Below are 25,271 nucleotides of genomic sequence, written 5' to 3'. Positions count from 1 at the left end.
CTGATGCGAGTACGAGGCGAGGCGAGGATTCGATGTGTTGCGAAGACGAGGTCTGAACTCGTGCGAGCCGTAAACCACCGAAGACCGCAAGCCGACGCCGTAAACTCCAAGCCGCAAGCTCGGACCGTGAACTTCGGGCCATAAACTCCGGGCCGTGAACCTCCGAAACCCTTGCCGCCGGCCGTGAACTGTTTCCGGCAGTAAGCTCCGGTCGAAAACTCTTCAACGATTACGTGAAAAACAGCGATTTTTCAACTTTGAAGCTCCAAAACCCGATCAAAAACCCTTTTTTTATGAAAAACACGAAGAACAAACCCCCCCTTATTTTTGCGAGATCTATTCAAAAACGCAAGAATATTTCGAAAATAAAATCAAATAATGCCCCAAAATAGGGTTTACGGCCCAAGAACTCGGTGTTTACGGCCATAAGCTTGGACCGGAAACACCAATTATTCAGATTCCAGACGAAACAATAAATCTTTTTGACTGATACAACCTGGCTCTGATACCAATTGTAAGTCCCTAATGTGCCTGTGTATCAATCAGATCCGTTTGATGGTGCGGAATCCCAATCAAACGGATGATGTCAGATCAAGTAGAAGAGAAGGAGAAGAAGAATAATATGAATCTCTGTATGAATTGATTAGAATTAAAGTTTCAGATACAAAAGATTCACACACAAAATGCTCTCTAGTTTCTCTCTTCTCTCTGGCCGTAAACTCTCTTCGTGTTCATCAATCTCTACTCCTCACCCTAACACCTATATTTATAGTTGGAATATGGGCCAGAAACAAATGGGCCGTAAATGAGTTTACAACCATAAGGTGTTTACGGCCGTAAACTCAGCCGTAAACTAGGCCATAAATTCATAAAATATTACACAAAAATACAATTGCCCAGAAAAGTAAAGTATAAACCATATTTTGACCCAATAGGATGAATCGTTATTGTTTAATGAGTTAGTAAGGTGGTTTAAAAAAGAAATTGAAGAACCTGATGATTTTTAAGGTTGATTTCGAGAAGTTTTATGACTCCATTAGTTGTGATTATATTGATCAGATTCTGCAATTTATGGGTTTCGGGAATAGATAGAGATCTTGGAATAGTGGTATTTTTTCTAATGCTAGATAGTCTATTCTTTTTATATGGTAGTCCTACCAATGAATTCTAGTTGATCAGAGGGTTACATCAAGGGGATCCTATTTCTCTGTTCTTATTTATTATTGTCATGGAGGGTCTTCACATGGTTATGGATGATGCAGTGGTGGCAGATGTTTTCATGGTGCACCTTTGGGAATTCATACATTATCTAGTTCTCACTTGTTTTATGCAGATGATGCTCTTTTTTGGGTGAATGGGACGAGTTGAACATTCATGATCTTATATGTACTTTGCGGTGCTTCCACTTTATTTTGGGTTTAAGAATTTATCTTCTTAAATCTAATGTTCTCAGAGTTGGTATTGATGATCTAAGAGATTATCTCCTTGCCTGCTTTTATTGGGTGCTCCATGGGGTCTTTTCCTTTCTCTTATATCGGTATTCCAGTTGGGAAATCTATGGTGAGAGTTAAAGGTTAGCAGTTGATCATTGATCAGTTTCGCAAAAGATTGTCTTCTTGGAAAGTTAAGCTTCTTTCCATTGGTGGAAGGTTGACTCTTATTATATCGGTTGTAGGGAGCCTCAGGATTTACTTGTTCTCCTTATTTAGGTTGCCTTCTCTAGTTTTTCATGTTTTGGAAGCTTGTAGGTCCTAGTTATTTATGGGATAGAGGAAGATCAAAGGCGGATTCATTAAGTAGAGGCGGATTCATTGGTTTAGGTGGAATGTTGCTCTTAATTATGGAAAGCATGCTAATCTCGATATTAGGATCTTGGAGGCTTTCAATTTGGTTTTGTTGTATAAATGGAGGTTGCGTTTCTTTACTGAATCTGATGCTTTATGGGTTAGATGTATTAAATGGTTTTATGGTGATGGACCAGGCTTGATGGAGGGTTCTCATATTCCTTCAGGAGGGGGGGGGGGGAATTATCGGATCTATAAATGATTTGTTACAAAAAAGACTATTTTTTGGCAGAAAAACATAAACCCTAAATTCGCAAACACCCTAAGGATCTAAGTTTTCACTATAGAATGCAATAACCAATTGAATATGAAGAACCCTATGATTTTCAAAAATCATAAAAGGGTTTAGAAAACATACCTTTTGATTATGCTAGTAGATAATCACATAAAAATCCTTCTTGAAATTGCTTGAAAGCTAACACTAGAAATCCCGTGCCTTTAATGGTTCACACCCAACCCTAGCAATAAGGAGGCCTAAAGAGAGATAAGAAGGGGAGTAGAAATGTAACATCCATAAAATTTCATAAAAATTTAAAGTTTTTGAAACAAACCAAAAATCATAATTGCTTACATTGTAGTTATCAAAACATTTTTAATGTTAAAGTTTTCCCAAAATCACAAAACACAACATGAGGAGGTGCACGATCAAGCCTTTGCCTTCCCACGATCATCTGAAGTACCTGAAACACAACCCAAAATTGTAAGCCCAAAGCTTAGTGAGTTCCCCCAAATTACCAACACAACAAATAACACATATACAATAACAACATACTATGGGTCCAATCAACCATCGAGTTGGAATGTTGATATTGCCATATTTATACTTATTTTTAGGCAATATTGAAGTACATTTTTATTAATAAATTGATAATATGTTTAGAATAATGATACTTATGACTTTAAATTGTTATTTTCAGTCAATTAAAAGGATTTTCGAAGAGAGGGACCAAAAATGACAATATGTGGAACATGGGAGACTTGAAAGACAAGAAAAGAATAAATTCACAATAAATATTGAATTCACGACGTGGCAAAGTCGGCCACAACGTGGCACGAGTGTTCTAGAAGATAAACATCGTGACACGAAGGATTTCCTTGGAGGATACGGATTACTTGAAGCCCACGACGTGGCACAGCTGGCCACGACGTGGCACGGGTTTTTGAAGATTATTTAAGTTCTCCTGATTATTACGAAAGGGAGAAGCTTTTGGCAGAAGAAAAAAGTTCCAGGAGACGATTCAGAGCGAAAGAAGGGTTCTGGAAGAAGGTTTTCAACACCAAAAAGAATAGAGGTTTATATTTTAGTTAAATAAGAACATGTCTTTCATTACTTTTAGCTGTGTTGGTTTAGTTGCTATGATGAGCAACTGAATCTAGCTACTCTTGTTTAGCTAGATGAAGCTTTTAAACTTATGAATAGTTCAATGTTTATGGATTAAGTCTAGTTGGTGAAAATTGCTTGTGTTTGATTTGTATAACCTAGCATGCTTATGTTTGTTTCTCTAATTGCTTGATTGCATGTTCTGTGTAGCTTAGTGACCATTAAACTGCATGAACTTGTTGACCTAATGATTTAGTGAACATTGAATTGTTAGAGCTAGGATTGACCAATCTTAGTTAGTAATTAGAATAAATAAGCTTAGCTGTGCTAGAGAACATGTATTATGACCATAATTGCGTTTATATAACAAATTTTACATAGCATATTTACATTCATAATTAGTTCTGTGTTTAACTATGTGTGAACATACATGGTTTGACATGAATTAGTTAATTATTGGTAAAGTTAGAACTAAATTACTAATACAACTAAAAACCAACTTAATAATCCGTAATCATTAGCTAGTCATAAGGGAGAAGTGGATTCAAACTAAACAAGAGTGTGTTTTTAATTATTGAATTTGAATTTAAGTTCATCTGATCTTGTAAAACCAGATAAAACCGCTTTTAAACTTGTTAATAATTAGGTTAATTTAATAGTAAGTAAATTAATTAGAACACCGTTCCCTGTGATCGACACCCGACATACCCAAGCTATACTGTAATCTGACTAGGTACACTGCCTATAAGTGCATAGTTAGTTAAGTTTGTTAGGTTATAAATATTAAAATTAGTGAGTACTTTTGTGCACATCAAGTTTTTGGCGCCGTTGCCGGCGAACGGCTTAGTTTTTAGCTTATTTATTTGCATTAAATTAATCGATCCTTCTTCTGGAGTAAAAACCACAAAAAGCTAATTTTTCAACAAAATAATTTTTTTTTTCAATCACAGAGTCCACGACGTGGCCAGTTACCTGCCACGACGTGGACAGTTAAAAAACTAAATTTTTAGTTTGTAGTTAGTTTTTCTTATTTTAGTTCAGTTTTACATTTTTATTTTAGCAAGTTGCAGGAGTTCATGACCAGAAGCTCAAACACACATTTGGTGCCACCACTTGAAGATCCTGAGTCTGCACTTCACAAGAAAAAGACGCCCTTGCAAGAATTGAAGTTAGCTTTTTCTAGGAAGTCCGGAAAGAAGACAGGAGAGTCAAGTTCATCCGCGAGGCACAAGAGCAATCTTGAGCATTTGGATCATACGCCCGCCCAAACCGAGTCCGAAAGCTATACCAAGCCGGAATTTGAAGAACACACGAGCAAACCCGAGAACGAGCCAAGGAACGAGATGGCAGCAATTGAAGAAATGTCCATGGGAGCTTACAAGAAGCGGATCCGAGAAGATGTGGGTCCCGGTTTAGTCCAACCTGCAATACCTGCCACTGCCACATTCGAGCTGAAAGGACACATATTGACTGCACTGAAGGACATCCCATTTTTCGGGAAAGATCATGAGAATGCTTTTAAGCATCTAGATGAAGTCAACGACATTGTGGATTACTTCAATGTCCCAAATGTCAACAGAAACACAGTCTTGCTTAGGATGCTTCCCATCACTTTCAAAGGAGCTGCTAAGGAGTGGTTAAAAGCACTCCTACCGGGTACAATCATCACTTGGGCTCAAATGCGTGAGCAATTCCTGGACCAGTTTTGCCCGCCATCCAAGATAGCCAAACTCAAGAAGGCAATAGCCAACTTTGAGCAACAGCCGGCGGAGTCACTATACGAAGCATGGGAGCGGTATAAGGGCTTGCTCAGAAATTGCCCTCAGCATGACCTAAATGTGCAGCAAGAGATGTCAATCTTCTATGATGGGGTCAACGTGATGACAAGACAACTCCTTGATTCTCAAGGACCTTTGACAAAGAAAAACCCAAGGGAGGTCAAGGAGCTAATTGAAGAATTCGCGAAGCACTCTCGCAAATACCACAACCCTAGGCAAGATGGAATCAAAGGCGGTGGAGGGGCCCAAACTGAAGAAATAGTAGTTGTGATGGCCATGCTAAATAATATGGATCGAAGGATAACACAAATGGACCAGTCGATACATGCCATAAGAGAGGGTTGCGAGAGATGTAGTGGTCCACACTTGACCAAAGACTGCAATATAGATGAGTTTGGGAACAGAAAAGCTCAAGTGTGCTACTCTAGTGGGGATAAGTTTGATGAGGACTGGAGGAAACCGAAGAAGGAGTGGCTGCCATATGAAGAATATAAGAAGAAAAAAGAAGAAAAGTATAGGCAGACAGGTCGAGGCTTTTATCATAAGGAGCAGCCGCCAGCCGAGAAGAAACCCGACCTAGAGGCCATTTTGATGAAATTTTTGGAAACTTCAGAAAAGAAACACGATGCCACTGATTCTGCTATTATGGAACAACAAACTTTGATAAAGAATCAACAAGCCTCCATCCATAACCTTGAAGTACAATTTGGTCAGCTAGCCACTCTAGTTCATGAAAAATTGTCCCCGAAGAATCCCGAAGTAAAAACCCAATCTCACGTAGTGGCAATTGATACTGAAGAAGATGCAATCACTGAGTTCCTGGAGGCATTGGAAGAAGAACCGTAGCAGCCCAAGAAATCAAAGATCGAAAGTGGAAAAGTTGTTGAACCAGCTTTGCCACGACGTGGCACTCCTCTGGCCACGACGTGGCGCATGACTGATCAAAAATCCTTTGAGCCCGTTCCAGCTTATCAGCCACCTCTGCCATTTCCTACCCGAGCTGCACTTAGTCTTTTGGAGAAGGAGCATTTGGAGTTTGTAAAGCATGTGAAGGGGATCCCGATTAATAGTCCCTTTGTCGAGTCCTTATCCAAAACTCCCGAGAATCAGAAATTACTGCAAGATTTGATAAACACTCGGAGGCAATTAAAGAAGCAGTCTACAGTGATTCTAAATGAACAAACTTCAAAAGTTGTGTTGGGAGAAACACCAGAAAAGATGGGGGATCCTAGACACCTCACTCTTCCATGTGAGTTTGGGAATAAAATGAAGGTTAATGCTTTAGCCGATTCTGGGGCTAGCATTAATTTGATGCCTTTTTCATTTTATCGAAAATTGGAGATTCAAAAGATGAAGGCTACAAAAATGAAGATTCACATGACGAATCGTTCGGTGACTCAACCCTGGGGCATCGTGGAGGATATTTTGGTGAAAATTGGAAAATTTGTTTTTCCAATAGACTTTGTAGTCTTGGATATGAAAGAAGATCCCGATGTTCCAATAATCCTTGGTCGTCCATTGCTTAACACTGCTGGAGCTCTTGTTAACATCCATGAGTTTAAGCTCACTTTGAGGGTTGAAGATGAACAAGAAGTCTTTGGAATAAAAGATGACTTTCAAGAAGATAAAGAAGAGGTGTTCACAATTAATGAAGAGAATGAACTAGAAGAACTGGAAAAGCTTATGGAAGAAGAGATCAAGGTAGTTCATCAAGTTAAAAGAACAAAACTGAGGGCATCTGTTCCACATTTGATTGAAGTCATAGCTTACAAGAGTCCGCCTTCTTGGGTGACCAAAGAGGATGAGGAGATGACAAGTGATGAAGAGGAGGTCACTTCAAGAGTGACAAAGTCGGTGGTGAAAGAGGAGGAAGATGCTATGGAGTGCAAGGAACAAACCAAGGGCACAAAACACAAGCTTGAAGAAGAGGGCAAAGCTAAAAAGGAGAATTCAAAGAAGGCATATAAAAGGCGAGTTCAAGCTTGCAAGAGGCGGTTTAAGGAACAAAAGATCTTTGTGGTGGACTCTTCAGAAGATTCAACGTAGAAGGCACGAAGTCCAGCTCAAGACTCCAAGAAAAAGAAGCGCTTCTCGGGAGGCAACCCGAGTTTGGTTTGCAATTTCTGTTCTTTTAATTTTTTTATTTATATTTTTTTTCTTTTTAATTAGGAAAGACATCAACTCATCATCTAATAACTGATAATCAGTAAAGAATTAGCTATGGGGAACTTTAATTAATGAATGAGATGCAAAGTAGTTAGTTAAAATTTGAAATGTTATAAATTATTGCAATCAGGCAGTTTCCACGATGTGGGCATAGCCAGCCACGTTGTGGGTCAAAATGAAAACACGGGACTAGATTACAGTTTTAAAGTCCATGACGTGGGCATAGCCAGCCACGACGTGGCCTTTAAAGGTCAAGGGGGACCATTTCATTAAAACCCTTTGACCAATAATCCTTATTCCCCACTTGATACTGCTGCATGAACAGGAACAACAAACCCCACAACCGATTGCTTAATCTACTTCCAAATTCCTTGCAAGATCTTGCCAATTAATCTACTTGGTATGTGTGCTACTCATTATTTGTAGTTAGTTCCTCCAATTTTAAATTTTCATGGCTAGGGTTTGAGTGATTCATGAAATTGGTTGAATCTAGTGGTTGATTTTAGATTGCATGTCCCTTAAATGTCCATAGGAACAAACCCCAAGCACTAATTTTGGTAGAAATCGCGTATATAATAACCGATCCAAAAACTGTTATCGACTGTGGTCCACGACGTGGCGTAGCCTGGCCACGTTGTGACTTCTGGCAGGCAGCTTAAATTGTTTTAATGTTTTGGATGTTTGCTGTTTTAGTTTAATTTTGTATGCAGAAATGGGACCACGACGAGCCGTTCCACAGGAGGAAAACCCGATAGATGTAGCAAGTATACACCCCCTGTATCAGTTTCCTCAAAACATTCCCCGACCGTTGTTAACTACTTACAAGAATCGGCTGGGATGGCTGTACAATAGGGAGTTTGCGATAACCCCAATTATCGATTGGGGATGGCTTGGTGGAGTGGGAATGGTAGCTAAGTTGGAACGCTATTGGTCGAAGACATATGTTGGAGATCAATTTTCTTTCACTTGTCACGGGTGGAGGAATTTATTTGCCATTCAAGAACCTGTATACCTGGAATTATCGGTGGAGTTTTTCTCTATCGTATGCTTCGAGGAACGCACCCTTGATTTCACTTACAACCGGGCACTTGTGTTTCGTTTGGGTGGTGTTTATAGAGAGTGTAGTCTTCGGGAATTCGCTTGGCGTATGGGGCTTTATACCGAAGTGGAGACTCAATCTCCATTTTTCATACCGTTCTTGCTTGGATGCGTTCGGGATTTTACTCCCGGTATTATGGATGTGCAGTTCTGGCGGGGCATTTCTAGCCATGAATACAATACTCGTGACTCGAGTGAGTCACAAATTCGGAATCTTGTTTTCTGATTTTTACATCACCTGATCACTTTTTCAATAAATCACAAGCATCATGGTGATAAAGTCCCCATTCATAATTTGTTTTATTTATGGACTCTTATTACCCCGGGAGTTTGTTGTGATTTACCTTATATGTTGGCGAGGTTCATGGGGAAGAAAGCGGCCAATTCTAGGCTAGGTCATATCATATTTTGACCCATGATTTTGTGAGGAATCATACTCGATTCCCGGACACAGACTTGACCATTCAACTCTTGGGTGTTATGCGGGCGGTGGTGAATATCGGGGGTCGTTTTGTTATACCACCGATAGATGACGAGCAAGAGGAGGCGCAGCCAGGACAGCAACCACCAGCCAGACCGCGGCGTCGGAATGTGCGAGCTAGAGGTGAAGTCGAGAGAGAGCGTGCTGCTTCCCAGTATGTATAGGGAGTGCCCACCGACCCTTTTCATATTCAGGTGGGAACTTATTTGGATAATCTACAGGGGCATGCGATTTACCATACCCAGCTTACTGAGGGTATTTATTCGCATTTGGGTGTGACCCGACCACCTTCTATGCCAACACAATATCCTTATTTTCCGACATGGGAGGAGCTATGGCGTCCGCAGAATGACGGGGCAGGGCCAAGTGGAGCGCAGGACCAAGATGATGATTGATTTTATTTCTTTTTCTTTTTATTTTGTTTTTGAGTAGTTTTTAGCTTTTTTTTTGTTATGTTTGCATTTGGTGTGTAATGTAAAACATTCTTGAGCTATGATGTTACTCTTTTATTTTTGGGTTGTTCCATTTTTCAGATTAGCATTGGAATTCTAAGGAGCATATAAGGTTAACTTTGGAGTCGTGTTTGTCTAGTCAAGGAAGCATAGAGTCATGAGTTGGAACCTACAATTCAAGATAAGTGTGGGGTACGTTAAGAGAGAGGCTACAGTTGGGAAATGTATTTACATAGAAGCGTCTTAAAGCATTTAGCTATTGGTCAAGTTACTAGAGTCAATGAAACAAATAAGACAGTTTTCTGCTAATGTCCAGTTTCCATGACGTGGGCCCTTTACGCCACGTCGTGGCGCTCATGCAATCTGAAGAAATTAAGCAGTTTGGTGTTCGCGCTTTCATCTCATATCACGACGTGGCCAGTTACCTGCCACGACGTGACTCAGTTTATCATTGCCCACATTTCTACTTACTAACACCCACTTTGAAGAATTCAAGTTTCGAGTCATGTTCGTGGTTTATTTACATATTCACCCAGTTCTACACCGAGTTTCTATTTTTGGAAGTCCATATTCAAGATGCACGTTTTCCACACTTTTGGAGATGCTCACGCCACTATCCCAGGGGAGTCTGTTCCTTTTTCTCCCTTTTCTTTAATTTTGATTTATTTCTATGCATACAATGAGGGCATTATATGAAATAAGTGTGGGGTAGGGGTAGAAAAAGTAAATTGCTAGATAATTATAGAATTTGATAGTAAAAATTGAAAATTTTGATCCCCGCCTGTCACGCGGGTGACCCGATGAAACAAATAAGACAGTTTAAAATTGAAAATTTTGAAAAATTTAAATTTTTAATAATTGAATCTAGTAATAATAATTTGAGTAATAATTGATAGTATTATGTGGGATGATCCGATGAAAGTTCAAATGTTTAGTTGAGCCAATACACGTTATAGTGCATTTGTGGCCTTCCTTATTTTAGTGAAATCATGGAACAAAAACATAGCCCCGCTTGGTTTGAGGGATGCAATATGCTTAGCGGCCTAAACCTGAAATGTATCCAGGAAAATTATTATTGTTAGCCAATAAAGGTTGAGGTTGAGCGCCTCTGCTTAAGCATGTAGGTTTTGAGTGAAAAAAGAGAGGTACATGTTAAAAAAAGGAGATAATTACAAGTAAAGTGTGAAGAATTTTGGAGCAAATAAAGTGAAGATCAAAAGATCAAAATTCCAAGAATTTCATAAAGTTGAAGATACCAGAAATCAAATCAAACAAAGGTGGTGAATTCAAAGAAATCAAAGATCAAATGTCAAAGAAATGAAGAATTCCAAAAGAGCTCCATAGTGGTATCAATGATTGTAATTCTAGATTATGTATGCTTAGGTTGCTCAACTAAAAATACCTTGAGGATAAGGAGGTTTTCTGCGGATGGATTCGGAGGGTTGCATAAAATGAGCATTGTTCGGAAAAAGTAGGCGAGTGTTTATGAATATTGTGAGTATTTAAAGTGTGGGGGGGGGGGGGGGTACTTTAGGAAAGTTTTAGACACAAATACATGCGTTGAGGTCTTGGCATAATGGTTGAACTAGAGTCGGATTGTTCTATGTGGTGTTAGTAATTAGGAGTTAAGTTTAAATTTGCTTGAGGGCAAGCAAAGCCTAAGTGTGGGGTATTTTGATATTGCCATATTTATACTTATTTTTAGGCAATATTTAAGTACATTTTTATTAATAAATTGATAATATGTTAAGAATAATGATACTTATGACTTTAAATTGTTATTTTCAGTCAATTAAAAGGATTTTCGAAGAGAGGGACCAAAAATGACAATATGTGGAACATGGGAGACTTGCAAGACAAGAAAATAATAAATTCACGATAAATACTGAATTCACGACGTGACAAAGTCGGCCACGATGTGGCACGAGTGTTCTAGAAGATAAACATCACGACGCGGAGGATTTCCTTGGAGGATACAGATTACTTGAAGCCCACGACGTGGCGCGGGTTTTTGGAGATTATTTAAGTTCTCCTGATTATTACGAAAGGGAGAAGCTTTTGGCAGAAGAAAAGAGTTCGAGGAGACGATTCAGAGCGAAAGAAGGGTTCTGGAAGAAGGTTTTCAACACCAAAAAGAATAGAGGTTTATATTTTAGTTAAATAAGAACATGTCTTTCATTACTTTTAGCTGTGTTGGTTTAGTTGCTATGATGAGCAGCTGAATCTAGCTACTCTTGTTTATCTAGATGAAGCTTTTAAACTTATGAATAGTTCAATGTTTATGGATTAAGTCTAGTTGGTGAAAATTGCTTGTGTTTGATTTGTATAACCTAGCATGCTTATGTTTGTTTCTCTAATTGCTTGATTGCATGTTTTGTGTAGCTTAGTGACCATTAAACTGCATGAACTTTTTTACCTAATGATTTAGTGAACACTGAATTGTTAGAGCTAGGATTGACCAATCTTAGTTAGTAATTAGAATAAATAAGCTTAGTTGTGCTAGAGAACGTGTATTATGACCATAATTGCGTTTATATAACAAATTTTACATAGCATATTTACATTCATAATTAGTTCTGTGTTTAATTATGTGTGAACATACATGGTTTGACATGAATTAGTTAATTATTGGTAAAGTTAGAACTAAATTACTAATACAACTAAAAACCAACTTAATAATCCGTAATCATTAGCTAGTCATAAGGGAGAAGTGGATTCAAACTAAACAAGAGTGTGTTTTTAATTATTGAATTTGAATTTAAGTTCATCTGATCTTGTAAAACCAGATAAAACCCCTTTTAAACTTGTTAATAATTAGGTTAATTTAATAGTAAGTAAATTTATTAGAACACCGTTCCCTGTGATCGACACCCGACTTACCCAAGCTATACTGTAATCTGACTAGGTACACTGCCTATAAGTGCATAGTTAGTTAAGTTTGTTAGGTTATAAATATTAAAATTAGTGAGTACTTTTGTGCACATCAAATGCCAACATACTACGGGTCTAATCATCCTCAGGATGAAATACCCTAGGCCCTCAACCATCGGGTTGGAATGCCCCGACCTGTTGGCTTACGCGCAAAGCAGTGAAGCTTCAGCTACTGACCAAACATGTGCACATAATATAGATAAGCATATCATAAACTAGCCATCAAACAAATAAACATATCTTACAGATCACTAGGCATAGCATCATCTTATCTACCAGGATACCGATCTAACAGATCATAACAATAAAAAAGCATGCATAACATGATATCAATCCAAGGGTCGGCATTGGTGCCTTCGACCCGCAAGTACAGTGAGGAAAACTCACCTTACAAGCTGAACTGAACTGATAAGGCCCAACTCCGAATCTCGGCTCTTTACTCAAAGCCTACATCCACCAAGCGACCAATCCCATCGAAATCCCAACAATACCTAAAATACCCTCAAAAGTCAAACTTGGTCAAACTTAAAGTCAACTGGTCAAAGTCGATAAACCCACTAAGTCAACCCAACCGATTTAACTCAACATGGGCTGACCCATGCCAGTATGTGGTGTGTTCCCAGAAGTACACTTAGCGTACGTAAGGCCTCACATTGACCAAGTTACGGTGTGGCTGAGCAAGTACGTGGGGCATACTCCCACCTACGTGAGGCATACCCTCGCAAAACTCATAACTTCATCAAGTGTTTAATGGCTTAAGCACTTAAGCCCAAACTTCAGATCTATGGTGCAAATGCACCCTAGAGTCATGAAGTCTCAAACTTTATGACTTTACACTTCTAAAAAGTCCTTAATACATGGTATTAATTCACTAAGACACTCCTCAAGATGCATGAGACACTTCTAGCCATTAGGACCTCATTTTTATGACTAATGACCCCTCTAAGGATCTTAAAGGACAACTCAAAACATCCAGAACATTCCATGCTAAAGATGCAGCATTTAGGACCAAAACGAAGCATAAAAAACTTAATAAATAGATCTAGCAAACAAGCCATCAAGGTATGAACTTTATACCTTGGAATGATGGAGAAAAGGGCAAAACTTCCAGATCCAAGCCTTGCTTTAAGTTTCCAAGCTCCTTGATGCAACTCCTTCTTCCTTGAACACACCAACAACACACTCTATATCTCAAAACACACTCACTAAGGGTTAGGGTTTGCCAAAGACGACTAAAATGGTATGGGGGCTGAAAAGGTGAGGTGAAATGAGCCATAATGATGCTTATATACCACCCAAACCCTAAAAATTTGGGTTTTCTCCTGACAAGAGTATGAATTAAGTACGTAAGTGTACGCCCAGCATACTAGAGCGCACCCTTGTACGCTCAGCGTACCCTCATGTACGCTCCATACTCATCCTGCTCAAATTACCAAATTGCCACAAGGCTTCAAGGCTCATTCTCATGGACTTAGGGATCATATGATAAAACCATAAGGATGAATTTAGAAGTATTTGAATCCCGGGATGTTACAAGAAATTTTGGCCTTGGCTTGTGAGAATGGAGTGGCTGAAATTTGGAAACCCATAGAGGGTTTATATAGGTGATAAAGGGAGCTAGGGATAAGGCAGTTTCCTAATATAAGCCCTAATCCCATAACTTCCTCCCTAAGGCATCCAAGGCACTCTTAATGCCCAAGGAAACCCTAGAATCATTCTAGAATTTGTCCCCCCTCCTGGGGAGGTTCTAGAATTAGTCGATGTTCAACTTTTAAACATTGTCATCTGATAAGTTATTAATTAACTTGAAGATCGATTAGATCTTTGTAACAGGTAGTGCGAAAAACATAAAACAATAAACAAGACAAGGTTGAATTGCAATGTGTCGAATGATTAATTCAAACAGTCCTCCGCAGAGCTCGACTAAGAACTTCCGCTGTAGAGGACTTAGGGTTACAGAACGATAATAAAACTTCTCTGATCAATCTATTCTTTCGTTCCTATCATTAACCTAAGATGCATGCAAGCACCTATATTTATAATAAACCCTATCAAGCTCACGGATGGACATGCCCATACCGGAGATACAAAAACAGACTAACTAGCGAGCCCAATCGACGCAATCATATTACAACACACGACCCAACAATCTCCCCCTTTGCGTCAAATTGGAGCGAGACTACTTCTTCTTCTTGCTTGGGCCAGCAGCGTGAACTTTTTTCGTGGTATCAAACAAACGAGAGATTAGCGTAAGGATCGTCTGTCTGAACCAAATGTACCAATGTATCATGTCGTCGAAGTACTTGATATCATCCACTGTGTTTTGCTTGCATCTGTGGATGATCCCCAAAACATGCTCTAAGCATGCAGTAGTGTACAGATGTTTGTCAGCCAAGGCGAAAAGACATTTTTGTCCTTCGTTCCTGGTGAACATGACCGAATTCCTTCTCGAGTCAATTTTTCCTATCTGCATTTGGTTCAGATCACAGGCAGAGCCAACAGGAGATATTGTTGGTTTCTTCTTGAAGACGCTTGCTATCTCCTGATCCATCAGTGCAACTTCCATGATGTAGCACACAAGCATCCTTTTGAAATGGTCGATGATCGGACCGTATTCAGCTTCGTTGGTCAGAAGGATGTTGTGCAAGATTATCCAATCATGGGGATTGAGATTCGGAAGATCTGCTAGAGAAATGGCATGTTCGGTTTTGGCAGATCCCCGAAGCACCTTGAACCGAATGTTGATGAAATTCCCTTCGGTATATGGCTTCAAGACCCAAACGTTGATAATTTTTTGAGCGCTCCAAGTCTGATATTGGGGTTGAGCAGCTTTCAGATAAAAATCAATTAAGTCCCGATCAACCTGTGGATAAGGATGAGGGAACTCTGCAACGTTGGCGAAGGCGTGAAAGATGAACGCCTTTCGGGTCAGTGGCATGTCGAACTGAGATTCGACAGTGTTGGAACAATCAAGTGAAATCACAGGTTCCAGCCACAAGATGCTCGGAGTGTCGATGGCTTCCTTTATCATCCTCTCAAGAGTCCAAGCAGGAAAAAGAGTTTTCCTACTCTCAAGAAGGTCGTGGGCTTCCTTCTGTTTTCTTTCAGCTTCTTCAGCTTCTTTGGCCACACGAGCACTGACATCAGCCTCATTGTTTCGACTTTTTCGCTTCAGCAGATCGGCGATAGTCTCTTTGTCTTCTTCTTCATCCTCCTCAGCAATCTTCTTGCCTTTATCTTTCACACCAGAACCGGAGGCTTGATCTACTGGAGGAGGTTCGGTAGTGTGAGTTGCATGTGAGGAAGGAGGTGGTTGAGATGTTGACTTCTTCTCTCCCCCTTGTTTCGGAATGGACACGAAATCAAGTAGCCCTTCGATTTTGCTTAGCAGGGCAAGGGCGGGAGCGAGCTTCTCTGCAAGGTCTCGCCTCACAGTGTAGTTCAGGATGGGATCATGTGCTTCGAGGATGTTGGATATGGCAGAGTGGACATCTGAAACACACGATTTAATCACCTCCCTTTCAGACCGAAGAGAGTCAACCTCCTGTTGAGAGTTAGAGAGTTGAACACTCTTGACCTTCAGCACGGTGGTCTTTCTGGCTAGAACATCCATGAGAGAGTTCTTAGCAGCCAAATCCTCTTGCAGCTTTGAGAGACGCTCGTCAATGGTGGCACGAAATGCTGAGTTGTCGTCTGAAAGCGTTTGACGAAATTAAGCAAAGGACTTCAACTCAGTGGAGACAGACGTGGCCAACTATTGAACAATTGGTTCCAACGTAGTCTTAGCGGCATTTGCACTCTCCTGTAAAGACTTTAACAAGGCAAAAGCATCAGAAAATAGTTTATCGACTTTTTCGGTCGCTGCCTGACAGGCTTTTGTTGAGGCATCAATAGCGGAGGTTGCAGAAGTGAGAGAGTCTTGCTGAGCCTTGGAAAAAGCATCAACAATCTTCTTAACTGCAGCTTCAGAAAGTGATGATTGAGACGTGGAAGAGGAGGCGATGAGCAAGTCAACCTTGTCATGGAGCTCCTTGAGATGTTTCTTTGTAACCGGAGCGTCATCATCATCATCGCTCTGTACTTGAAACGGACTATAGTAGACCGAGTCAAATGTCATATTTTCCCCGCCAAGGAATGTTTCTTCTCCTTCTGAAGCATGACCAAGAGAAGGTGGTGGTGGTGAAGATGGTGGTGCAGAAGTATGGGTAGGTTCGGGTTGGGTTGTTTCGGGTGTTGGTGTGGGGGTAGGTTCGGGTGCTTTGGTAGTTTCGGGTGCGTTAGTGGTTTTGGGTGCAGCAGTATGAACCCCCGTATCAGATACGTTGGTTCTAACATTTGCAGTGGATGTTGTGGTTACGTCGGTGAATATTGGTGGTGGCATTGGGATGGAAGTGTTTGGAATGTGTGTAAAGGGGTTTATGGTGGGAATGGAAGTAGGAATAGTTTTAGGAGGAGAGGAAATTGGTGAAGTAAAGGCATGAACTTCTGGAGTAGGAGATCTGGGTGGAGTGTTGCCTCTTGGAGAGTCGTCAGAACCCGAACTCTCACCCTCAGACTCGCTTGAGGAGGAAGCGATAACCAGCTTTCTCCTGGGTTGGGTTTTTCTCCTCTTTTGCTGCGGAGACTGAGCAGCCTTAGTGGGTTTCCTCTTCTTTGGAGACGGGCCTTTAGCTCCTTTCACCACCTGTTTCCCCTTATCAGCCTTCTTGCCTCTTGGAGCAGGCTTGTCGGCGTCATGAATGGACTTCAACATCTCCGGAGTGAGATCCCTCGGACCAAAACGCTTAAATTCTTTGTAAGTTCTGATAATCCGGCTATCAGCTGGAACGTCACCATACATAGTTTCCGGAATTGAACCGTTGAATGGAAACTTGGAAGCATCTGAGACAATGATCTTCGTGGTATGGAATGTACCAATCGAAGACATTGGAGCACCGGCGACAATGGGGACGTTGTCACACCCCTGAACCAAGGATGGCGGAAACGTCCAGGGATGGAGGACTTCATGTGTAGTATCATAACAACAATGGTAATAGTGATAAAAGTAAATACAACCAACATAAATATAATTGAAAGAGTTACATCAATGTATGGATTACATGTTTCAAAATCAATTACAATATGTTTGACAAAATATGATAAGTTTGACGCCTTAACGTCCCATCCTCAAAAGTACTTTGATACCTGTTTAGCGATTTCCTGAGAATACAAGTAGTTTTAAAAAAAAAATGTCAACACAATGGTTGGTGAGTTCATAAGTTTTTGTATATAATTATGTAAAAGCTCGTCATGTAATTGTATAGTTGTTCCAGAAAAAAAATCCGATAATTTTCCTTAAAATGGATAATGTAGTCTTGTATCCAAAGACTGAAATACATGAGTAATCTTTCTTATATACAGAAAATAATGTGTGTTTATTTCAATACAAACGCGTATGATATCAGTGAAACTCTCGTATATTCTTAAGTTTGTTAATACTTTCTATGAGCTATTATAACCATACTATGACCTAGGTGGCATGAATACGACGTTCTTCGGGCGTCGTAGAACTGAAATGACACTTGTCACCACAGACCTGCCGGTCTAGCTGTTGCGAGCAGCTCTGGTGTGGGTTGTCAAGCCCAATATAGATCTATATACAACTATCACGCTCTCCTTCCAGGAGACTCTGGTTACAATACAGGACTTATGATTTATGTGAAGAGAATGACTCACAAAGTATTTAACGAATTTACACTTAATCATAATGAAAGTTTCCTTTTGGTGAGGTATGCATTTTGAAATCCATCGTAAACTATACCTATTATAGTTTATCAAAACGAAGGTAGTAACAGTAAAGTACGTAATTTTTACTTAACATAGTTTATTTAACGTTTGTGTGTAACGGGTATACTTCAATAATAATGCTTTGTGTAATCTATGCTTTATCTAGTAAAAATCCATTTGTTAACAGGTTTATGACTAGATACTAACACAAGAATGTCATATATTGAAAATATACATGAACACTTAATAATATACATCTTGCTCAACATGTTACAAGGTGTTATGAAAATTATATGATGTTAATTAAATTAGACTTTCCTGTACTGTTTTAGAAAAGCCATAGAAAAATCATACGAAGTCAAAAACTAAATCCGTAAATTCTGAGAGTTCCCAAAATGTGTCTAGTTTACTCATAATTTTTATCATGATTTTTAATGACCTGTAACTTAGGTGAAAAAGTCCATAATCACAGACTGGTCCGGATTGGTGTTTGAAATGATAGGCAGTTTTGTAAAAATCACCATAAATTGTAGAAAAATCGTATGGAGATGTGCAAGTAGTCATTTTAAAGCTAAGAAGTGGAACTATATGCACCTAAAACAGTTTTGAAAACAAAAATGCTTAAGATGTCCAAAACAGTCCGTGAATGGAGTTGAACTTTTCTGATGAAAGCTGTTAGAAAAATATAGTTATGTTCTTAATGTTTTAACTTGTATTCCCCCCCTAAAAACTTGAGAAAACGTGAAAATGTAGGGGTATGAACTCACCTTAAGTGTTTTCAGTAGATGATTGATGAAGAACGGAGGTGCTTAACTCAAGGGCACTTGGAATGTCTTGAAGATTTCGAGAATCTAGCATGATAGTCATGGAGTTTGTATGAGCTATCAATGATTTGAGAAGAACGAAGTGTGAGAATCACAAGGAGGATGGATTACACTTACCAAGAGTGGTAGAACACTTGATGATCAGCCTTGGGATCTTGAATTAGAGAGAAAAAGTTGGAGAGAAAAAGTTGGAGTTGAATCTTTGGTGGAATGAGAGTGAATGAGAGAAAATGAGGAGAGAGGATGAATGTCCAGCTCTCAAAAACGTGGGAAGGAGTAATGATTGAGTGTAAAGGACATTGATGTGACCTAGGTAAGGTGGGGAGGTATGGCTGGTCATAGAGTGGGTGTGGGAGTGGTTGCTTGTGTCATAAAGTAAGGCAAAGTCAACACTCCTCCTATTTGTACTTTTACCCACTTGCTTTTATTATTTAAATAGAGATTTTTATGAATTTATGATTAAATTGTGAATATTTAGGGTTTATTATGTTAAATTATGATTTTGGGTGAAAATCCCGCGTTAAAATAATTAAAAATGGGCTTAAAACGCAAATTTGGTTGAAAACCGGGAGAAAAGTGCTTCCCAGCGAGACCTCTCGGTCCTAGGCCGAGGTTCGGTCCCTAGGCCGAGGCTCGGTCCTTGCTGCTGCTGAGTCGGAAGCGAGAGGCTGAACCGGAAGCGAGAAGGGAAGCGAGGGTTCGGTCCGAAGGGAGGCAGTCCGACGCGAAGGCAAGGTTCGGTCCGAGGTCAGGCTAGAACCGAAGGTACTGTAGTGAACAGTAATGAACAGTACTTTCGGTTCGGATCCTTCTTCCTTGCATGGTTCGGTTCGGACCTTTCCTCCTTGCATGGTTCGGTTCGGATGAACAGTACTTTCGGTTCAGCTTATGAACAGTACTTTCGGTTCAGCTCATGAACAGTACTTTCGGTTCAGACCCTCATGAACAGTACTTTCGGTTCAGACCCTCATCAACAGTGCTTTCGGTTCGGTTCATGAATAGTACTTTCGGTTCTGAGGGTTCGTTTCCTTGAGTCCGTTTTTCGCGTAGACTTCCGTTTTTGGGTTATTTTCGCCAAATTCGAGGGTCGGGATGCCCCGAGTGATTATAGAAAGTTGGGAGAGATTTCGAGGGAGATTTGAGAGAGATTCCTCGTTCTCAGAGAGATTTGGGAGAGATTTGACGTACTTGGAGAGATTTTGCATACGAAGAGATATGTGAGAGAGATTTCACATACTTGGAGAGATTTGGGAGAGATTTGACATTCTTGGAGAGATTTCACATACAAAGAGATATGTGAGAGAGATTTCACATACTTAGAGAGATTTGGGAGAGATTTGACATACTTGGAGAGATTTCACATACGAAGAGATACGTGAGAGAGATTTCACATACTTGGAGAGATTTGGGAGAGATTTGACATTCTTGGAGAGATTTCACATACAAAGAGATATGTGAGAGAGATTTCACATACTTAGAGAGATTTGGGAGAGATTTGACATACTTGGAGAGATTTCACATACAAAGAGATATGTGAGAGAGATTTCACATACTTAGAGAGATTTGGGAGAGATTTGACATACTTGGAGAGATTTCACATACGAAGAGATACGTGAGAGAGATTTCACATACTTGGAGAGATTTGGGAGAGATTTGACATTCTTGGAGAGATTTCACATACAAAGAGATATGTGAGAGAGATTTCACATACTTAGAGAGATTTGGGAGAGATTTGACATACTTGGAGAGATTTCACATACAAAGAGATATGTGAGAGAGATTTCACATACTTAGAGAGATTTGGGAGAGATTTGACATACTTGGAGAGATTTCACATACAAAGAGATATGTGAGAGAGATTTCACATACTTAGAGAGATTTGGGAGAGATTTGACATACTTAGAGATATGTGGGAGAGGTTTCACATACAGGAAGATAGAGTGAAAACGATTGAGAGTGTTTTCGTGTGTGATGAATGAGAGTGTTCGGCTTCGTAATGCAAGGTCTTTAGACCCCGTTGTGCCATGATTTAGGATCTTACGCACTCCCTATGAGTATGCAACATTGTATTATTGTTTTTGTTCATTGTTTAGCACTAATGCTAAGGAAATTTAAACACATGAACTTTCCAAGTGGTGTTTTCTCATTAGAATAGTGAGTTATACAGTAATTACATAATATAAACCCTATCATACAAGGTTTTAATCGAGTTGACCGGTTTGACTCGTTGACCTTGACCGGCTTAGACTTGACCCGATTTTGACTATTGTCACAGACGTGGTACTTGTCCATCACCCATTCTGTGATCAAGGTCCAAAACCTGGCGTAAGAAACCTCTGAATGCCTTGAAGAAGAGGAAAGACTTTAGATGAGTTGTTGCCATAGAACAGACCCATAATCTACATTGATGCCATTGTAGATTCCATACATTATTGATAAAAATAGCTGACTGGCACCATCAGATCCAACACTTCTTTCAGAAAGCCCTGAATAGAACAGTGAATAGCCCGTTCCACTGTGGAGGTAGGCACGACTTTTTGAGTTTCGCGACTAAAGTAAGCACCTCCGTATAACCCAGGTTGTAAAACATGTTGAACAAGTGCCCCAGTGGAATCGTCTCAGGATTAACCCTCGTAGAATTAGCTTCAAACCCTAACAAGGAGCAAAAACGTTGCTTGGAAATTGATGTTTTGTGCTGAAAAACATCAAAGAAGAGTCTGTCAACAGTCTTGTCATAATGAGCAGTCGCAAAGATTTGCGACAAGAACTCCATCGGAACAGATTCAGCTCTTGTAAGTGCAGGAGCGATCGGAGAAAACTTCAAGCACTCGATAATAGGGAACATGAAGCCATCGTAAGCAGGAGGGGTTAAATCAATGATGAGGCTTTGTTGTGGGCGAATGGGAAGTATGTGGGATGTTGCGTGAACAGAAGATGAATCTGCCATTACTTGAAGAGAGTGGAGAAGATGATGAACAAGGAAGAATTAAGGAGTTGTTTTTGCTCTCTGGGAATTTTGAATGCGGTAAAGAGGTAAACAAAGGATTATGTTGCTTTTTATACTGGGGTTTAAGGAGAGAGAAAGATCTTCCCAAATCTTCGATTAAAAATCGAAGGGTTTTTCGGAGTTGACTGATGTGTGACAGTTGGAGTTGCCGATGATCACGCATGAGAGAGAATGTCAGACCCTTAAAACACGCCTTCCCATCAATCGCCGTTTGAATACGAACCGGTCCAGATTCACACGCGCCCCTCTTGCGCCGTTTGGAGATGAGACAGTTCCGATTCGCACGCTTCCCCTTTTTAGCACCGTTTGAAATCAAATCGATTAGACTCCCGCCTGAGTCAACATGTTATCATCTTATCCTTTAAAGTGTAACGGCATCTTTTGAAAAATATTCCCACGTGGATTAAAATTAACCACAGCCTTGAATCAACTTCCAAACCAAGAAAAATGCCTTGTAATTAATCGAACCTGAATTTTGGAAAATCAAAGATTTTCGTGCTAAGGGTGTAAAAGAAAAGAAATAAAGCAATATTTTAGGAAAAATTGCGATGTCAACAAAGACACGAAACAAATGATCCCGGGTACGAATCTCTTCCTCCAAAGTCAAGAGAGACCTTAAAGTGTTTGTGTGGTTTCCTGTTGATTAACGATCAGACACTTATTAAGAAGTGTTGAAAGGCTTCTTTTAACTAGGCTTAATAGGGTGACTTTCTCTTCGATTCAAAATTCCTGATCTTGATGTAAGATAGAAAGTGAACGAAGTACTTGTGAGACCGGTGTAGTCTGTTGAACAAGTAGGTTGGTAATAATTTTAATTTGGCTGGGAAATATAAAATCTCAACAAAAATTTAAAACTGGATCCCAAGGGAAGAAACATTATTGGTTTTAACAATTTCATAGGAATCACACAAAAGAAAATTTTGAGATTTCATGAAGATACGTCCGTCAATTCATTTGTGAAAACTAGAACAAGTTAATTGTTCACCGTCAAATCGTATTGGGTATTGAATTTTGGGTTTCACTTAGCTCATAGTGGCACGAAACTAAGATCATAAACACAAAAATTATGTAACCATAAACCTCAGTGGTAAGTTCTGAGAATCTCAAGGGTTACGTTTGTGAAACGAATGTGATGGAGAAATGCAATGTAGATGTTGTAAAGAAACCAAAGTACCTCTGCTGTAAAAGAAGGACCAAGCAGAAAACTCTTATCTCATGTGAGAAGAGAGTTAGGTAGCTCATGATTAGAATAAATATGAGAGCCTAATTGGGAAGACAAGGTTTGTGTATACCAAGTCAGTAAGGCTATTATTCAGAATCAGGTGAGGCTTTGGACACATACAGTAGCATGCTTCTAGGGACACTTAACTAATTAAACGATTTCCCCATAAACGAACACACGCAAAATTTAGAGCAAAAAATAAATGAATAACAAAATATTTTTGGAGTTTTTGAATTTATGATAAAAAGGAAAAAAAAGTATTTTTGGAATTTTTGATAATAATAATAAAAAAAATTAAGACATAAAAAAAATACAAAAAAATGTTGGAACCGAACCCGAGCGTTCGGTTTATTTCGGTTGTGAAAAACTTTGGAACCGAACCCGAGCGTTCGGTCTATTTCGGTTACCAAAGAAAATAGGTTTTAAACGGAAAATGACTTTGATAATAAAATAAATGAATTTAGAACAAGTATACATAAGATCTACAACCAAGAAAATTACCTTTGATGGATGAGCGAAAAGCAAATTATTCAACCGAACCCGAGCGTTCGGTTCATTTCGGTGCATTAGTACAAGACCCGAACCCGAACGTTCGGTCTATTTCACTTCTTACTTTTGAGTTTGAGAGGTAATTTTTGGTACTGACTCCGATTCCATCATACCTAGCCCTTGTAGAATTTTGTTGAACGATGCTTTAGGAAGAGCTTTAGTGAAGATGTCAGCCAGTTGATCAGTGGTTCGAACAAAATGTATTTCGACGTTGCCATCTTCCACATGATCTTTAATGAAGTGATACCTCAGTGCTATGTGCTTAGTCTTGGAGTGTTTCACTGGGTTATGACAGATCCTAATTGCACTTTCAGAGTCACAATATAGTGGGATCTTTTTCATATTGAGTCCATAGTCCCTGAGTTGACTCTGGATCCAAATCACTTGAGAAGTACAAGAGGCAGCTGCAATATATTATGCTTCAGCTGTAGACAAGGACACACACGTTTGTTTCTTTGATTGCCAGCTAACCAACTTCCCGTCAAGGAATTGGCAGCCTCCCGTGGTGCTTTTCCTGTCTAGACCACAACCTCCAAGGTCTGCGTCTGAGTAGGCTTGAACGAAGAAGCTTGAGTTGGATGAATACCATAGGCCTAAAGAGGCAGTTCGCTTGAGATATCGGAGTGTGTTCTTTACTACAAGCATATGAGGTTCACGTGGATTCTCCTGAAATCTAGCACAGTAACAAACAGAGAACATTATATCAAGCCTGCTAGCAGTGAGATACATCAAAGAACCGATCATCTGGCGATATAGCGTAATATCAACTGCTGGCTTATCCAAGGATGGAGTGAGCTTGGTGCCGAACGCCATTGGAACTTTAACTTTTGAATCTCCCATCATGCCAAATTTTGTCAGGAGAGTCTTCATGTAAGCTTCCTGATTAATAAAGATGCCTTCTGGTCCCTGTCTAATATTTAAACCAAGGAAAAAGTTAATGGGACCCATTGAGCTCATTTCAAATTTAGTCTCCATCAGCTTTCTGAATTCAGCCGTTAAGCTAGGATTCGTTGAGCCAAAGATGATGTCATCGACATAAATTTGAACAATCATAAGGTGGTTACCTTCCTTCTTACGAAAGAAGGTTGGGTCAACCGAACCTTGTTTGAATTTGGACATCTTTAAAAATTTGGTTAGCGTTTCATACCAGGCTCTCGGAGCTTGTTTCAGTCCATATACGGCTTTGTCTAAAATGTAACAATGATTGGGGTACCTTTCATTGACAAATCCAGGAGGTTGTTCCACGTACACCGTTTCTTCAAGTTCTCCATTTATAAATGCACACTTGACATCCATTTGGTAGACCTCAAAGTTTTTGTGTGCAACATAGGCAAGAAATATTCTAACAGATTCCATCCTAGCGACTGGAGCAAAATTTTCTTCATAGTCGATGCCTTCCTCCTGACAATATCCTTTCACTACTAGACGGGCTTTGTTACGTATCACGTTGCCTTCCTTGTCCATCTTATTTCTGAAGACCCATTTGAGACCAACAACTGAGGCATCTTGAGGAGTTGGAATTAGGCACCAAACTTTATTCCTTTCGAATTCATTCAGTTCGTCTTGCATAGCTTGAACCCAATCAGAGTGATCAAGAGCAGTATTAACTGTTTTTGGTTCAACTTTTGAGACGAAGGAGTTAAACATACAAAATTCTACTTTTGAAAATAAGGAAGTTTGTTTTGCCTTGAGTTGTGATCGGGTCAAGACCTTTTTAGAAACATTGCCGACAACTTGGGAAACATGATGATCTCTGGTCCATTTGATAAGAGGAGGGTAATTTGGATCGTAAGATGGATCCAATTCAGCGTTTACCATCTCTTCTGGTTCAG

The 25,271-nt window shown here is 39.7% G+C and overlaps 1 non-coding gene across 1 annotated transcript; it reads right to left on the bottom strand.

Moving 5' to 3' along the window:
* Positions 1–4,892: 4,892 nt before the first annotated feature.
* Positions 4,893–4,999, bottom strand: LOC111893048 (small nucleolar RNA R71). Its single transcript, XR_002850778.2, has one exon. It is a non-coding gene; the product is annotated as a small nucleolar RNA R71 (small nucleolar RNA).
* Positions 5,000–25,271: the final 20,272 nt, after the last annotated feature.

This window comes from Lactuca sativa, chromosome 1 (assembly GCF_002870075.4).
Source record: "Lactuca sativa cultivar Salinas chromosome 1, Lsat_Salinas_v11, whole genome shotgun sequence".
Taxonomy (NCBI): domain Eukaryota; kingdom Viridiplantae; phylum Streptophyta; class Magnoliopsida; order Asterales; family Asteraceae; genus Lactuca; species Lactuca sativa.
The sequence above is the reverse complement of the archived record's forward strand: the minus strand, read 5'-3'. Positions and strand labels throughout refer to the sequence as shown.